Source organism: Nyctereutes procyonoides, unplaced genomic scaffold, assembly GCF_905146905.1.
Source record: "Nyctereutes procyonoides isolate TBG_1078 unplaced genomic scaffold, NYPRO_anot_genome, whole genome shotgun sequence".
NCBI lineage: Eukaryota > Metazoa > Chordata > Mammalia > Carnivora > Canidae > Nyctereutes > Nyctereutes procyonoides.
This window is the reverse complement of record NW_026575032.1, coordinates 10,135,322-10,139,871: the sequence shown is the minus strand read 5'-3', so window position 1 is coordinate 10,139,871 and position 4,550 is coordinate 10,135,322. Positions and strand designations below refer to the sequence as shown.

The window sequence follows — 4,550 nt, the reverse complement described above, 5'->3', positions numbered from 1 at the left end:
TTAAAAAAATCTATTCATAATGTGGAGGAACAGGAACTTTTATACATCATCTGTGGGAATAGAAAATTTTACAGTCACTTCAGAACACAGTTTGACAGTTTCCTACAAAGCTAAAAATATTCTTACCCTATGGTCCAGCAATTGCACTCCTTGATATTTACACAGATGAGCTAAAAATTTACTTTCACAAAAAAATATACACATGGATATTTACAGGAGCTTTATTCACAACTGTGAAAACTTGGAAGCAATCAAGATGTCTTTAAACAGGTGAATGCATAAATAAAATATAATATATACATATAATGAAATGTCATTCACTTCTAAAAAGAAATGAGCTATCAAGACATGGAATATATAGAAAACCTTTAAGGCATATTGCCAAGTGAAAGAAGCCAATCTGACAAGATTCCAACTATATTATTACAATGCTATAGCAATCTGGAGAAGAAACTATAGAAACAGTAAAAAGATTAGTGGTTGGCGGTGAAACGATTCTATATAATCCCATAATGGTGGGCACATGTCATATTTTGTCAAAATCCACAGAATATATAGCACAAAATGTGAACCCTATTGTAAACTATGGACTTTGGGTGATCATGGTATATTAATGTTGGTTCATCAATTATAACAAATGTATCACTCTGGTGGGGGATGTTGATAATGAGGGAAGCTCATGTGTGGGAACAAGGAGTATATGGGAAATGTCTACCTTCTCCTCAATTTTGCTGTGAACCTAAACTGTTTGAATATGAAGTTTATTAATTTTAAAAGGTTTGTGATCAGAATTCTTTTTTAGATTTATTTATTTATTCATGAGAGACACACAGACAGAGGCAGAAACACAGGCAGAAGGAGAAGCAGGCCCCTCGCAGCAGCCTTGTCAGTTAAGAGTCTGCCTTCAGTTCAGGTCATGATCTCAGGATCCTGGGATCCAGCTGCATTGTTAGGCCCCTTGCTCAGCAGGGAGTCTGCTGCTCCCTCTCCCTTTGCCCTCCACCCCTGCTCATGAACTTTTTCCCTCTCTCAAAATAATAAATAAAATCTTTTGAAAATAAATAAATAAATTGCTAGTTCATTATTATTTTATTTTTAAGCTTTTAAATTTTACTCATTTGCTCAAAATTTTGAAATTTGTTATGTCTGAGGTGGTTATTTTACTTTTTTAAAAATTCATCCTTTATGTGTTTTCTTGGTGCTGTATATTAAAGTCATGATATTTACATCATAGAAGTGATACATTATAAAAAAGAACACCAATTTTATAACTCAACAAACCTTGATTTGAATACCAGCATTACTGTTTAGTAGACATATTCTTGGTCATAAGCATAATCTTTCCAACAATAATTATAATAAAGCAAATAATAAAAAAAAACCTGTGGTTGTTTTGTTGTTTTTCATATAGTATGCACCTTTTTTTTCAGGGAATGTTTTAGTATGTAAAAAATATAAGCCTTATTTTTGAAAAATAAAACAAAATAAAAGCAAATTAATTTTGTCATGGATTTTAACTTAAAAATTACTCTTAGAGGGTGCCTGTGTGGCTCAGTCATTTAAGTGTCTGCTTTGGCTCAGGTCATGATCTTGGGGTCCTGGGATTGAGCCCTAATTCAGGCTCTGTGCTTGGTATGGAGTCTGTTTGAGTTTCTCTCCCTCTCCTTCCACCTCTCCCCAAATAAATAAATATTTTTAAGAAATTACTCTTGGAAAAATTTACATATCCTTTTGGTATACTGATGAATCGCTTACTCTTGGGAGATAATTCCTATGGATCTTTTGCATTTCTACTTGACTTCAGACTAAGAGACATTGACCACTTAAATCTAGACATCCTTTCCAAGAATATAGATATTTTTAAGCATTTGATTTCTTTTTCCAAGATTCAACAGAAATTCCCTTGCATTTTGGACATTGAATTATTTAATATCCCTCTAAATAATACCCTTGTTTTATCATCTTAATACAACTATAATATGTGAAACTGTTATGCATTTCCACAGAAATTGCATAAATTATCATAACAGCAGTTTTATTTTTAAATATTTTATGCATTTATTTTGATTTTATTTAGTTATTCATGAGAGATGCACAGAGAGAGGTAGAGACACAGGCAGAGGGAAAAGCAGGTTCCATGCAGGAAGCCCAATGTGGGACTTGATTCTGAGACTCCAGGTTCATGCTCTGAGCCAAAGGCAGATGCTCAACCCCTGAGCCACCCAGGCATCCCTCATTACAGTGATTTTAAAAATGCAGTTGTTCAAATGATTTTTCCATACACAAAATAATTTTTAAAGTTCGTATAATTTAAAAAATTTGTTTTTGTTTTATAACTGAAGTAATATTGTAGACTTGAGTGAAAGAAGAGTTAATAGTATAATTTCAAACTTCCATGAAAATAACAAATAAAACCTAATTGCAATCTTCTGCATGATTAATAGGCTAGAATTTCATTTTTAATTTCATCATACAGCATGTTAACTATGGTCTTTTAGTTAAATAAATTTAATTTCCTAGGAGATCAAGCTACATGTATGCAGCATCTGAATACTTCACAATATTATTTTTAATTTCATATCTACTGAATTTGATTAATGATTTACTTTAATTTTAAAGAGCTGAACAACTTTATTTTATTAAATATCACTGCTTGAAGGGAATAAAATAGTGATGAGCTTCTATGTTAATGGTGTTTTGATGCATATACTACAAAAAGTGAAAATACAACTTCTTGGCTTTCCTATTATTTCCCATAGTCTTAGGAATATTTTTAAAATTATGATTATGGAATATATTCTAAATAAAAAGAAAAAAATCTGAAAATAAAGTTTACATAAACATTTCAACCAAGTACATAAAGTGGAATTTTGAGGAAAATTTTGACACAAGCTATAATACTCAAAATGTTAAGGCTAATTCAATCTATTTCAATCCACCTTTAGTAAAATCCAGACAGAGTGGATTTGTATGCTTACTTGTATGCATTATGCCACTTCTGGAAAAGCTACTATCTTACTAGTTGAATTTCTGAGTGAGTCAATTTATTCACAAATCTTTATGTATTTCAACACATTTTGGAATAGAGTGGAAACTATTAAAACATTAACATAGGGTAGCCTGGGTGGCTCAATGGTTTAGCACCTGCCTTCAGCCCAGTGTGTGATCCTAGAGACCTGGGATCGAGTCCCACGTCCCAGGTCCCAATCCCCCTTGATTATGGCAATTATTTCACAATGAATATGTATATCAAAGCATCCCGTTGCTTCTCCTTCTGCCTGTATCTTTGCCTCTCTCTGTGTCTCTCATGAATAAATAAATAAAATATTTTTAAAGATTAATATAAATAATGCTGAAGTTAGTACAAATCACATATCTACTATATGTGTGTAAATATACATAAAGCTATACTAGACGTAACATATCACATTTATATATATAATACAAATATACATATACATTCATATGCTTGCTGAATAAAGTTATTAGTTCATTCTCATTGCTACAGCAGCAAAGCTATAACGTCTTTAACTTTAAAAAATCATTTTTAATAATTAGGGACCCTGGGTGGCTCAGTGATTGAGCATCTGCCTTTGGCCTAGGGTATAATCCCAGGGTCCCTGGATGGAGTCTTGCATCGGGCTCCCTCAGGGAGCCTGCTTCTCCCTCTGCCTATGTCTCTGTTTCTGTCTGTCTCATGAATAAATAAATAAAATCTTAAAAATAAATAAATAATGAATTATTTAAAAATAATTGTCCTTTCTTTTGATGCCTTTTAAATTTCTAGGGTCCTGCGGTCTCCCTGCCCCCAGTGGAGGCTATGGGTTGGGGTAGGGGTCTCACAGTCTGAAGTGCCTCTGTTTCCACACGGTGGGGCCAGATGCTTAGGCACTGAAGGGCCATGTGCACACAGCGTTCACCACATGGTCTCAGGCATGAGAACCAGCAGAGGACAGCCAACCCAAAGACCCCAGGTACCAGGAGCTGTTGATCTCCTAGAATTCTGTTTGTTCTTCTCTGACATGGAAATAATGACCCCAAAGCAGGTGGCGTGGGAAGGGGAAAGGACAGCGGCGGGGGTGCAATAATTAAGCTTATATTTAATTATATAGATAAGCAAGTAAGTATTCCCAGAACCAGAGGAATGATCATAAATGTAATTATGATTGGCTCTAATTAACAACTATAAATCACAGAATTAAAATTCCTTTTATTCTTGCTTTGGCAGCACATATACCAAAATTGAAATGATACAGAGAAAATAAGCATGGCCCAGTGCAAGTCTGACAAGAAAATTCATGTTTTTCTAAAACAAGAAAAAAAGAAAATGTTAACCATGTGAGGTGATGGATATTTTCATTACCTTGATTATGGCAATTATTTCACAATGAATATGTATATCAAAACATCACATTGCACACCTTAAACATATAACAATTTTTATTTGTCAATTATACCTCAATAGAGGTAGAAAAAATTGTTTTACTTCTGCTGCTACCACTACTCACTCTGCTATAACAAAGATGACACATCAAAGTTTATATTTTTCT

General features: G+C 33.5%; 1 pseudogene; it reads left to right on the top strand.

The window, feature by feature from the left end:
- Positions 1-4,216: 4,216 nt before the first annotated feature.
- LOC129504445 (U6 spliceosomal RNA) lies at positions 4,217-4,306 on the top strand (annotated as a pseudogene).
- The last annotated feature ends 244 nt before the right edge of the window (positions 4,307-4,550 follow it).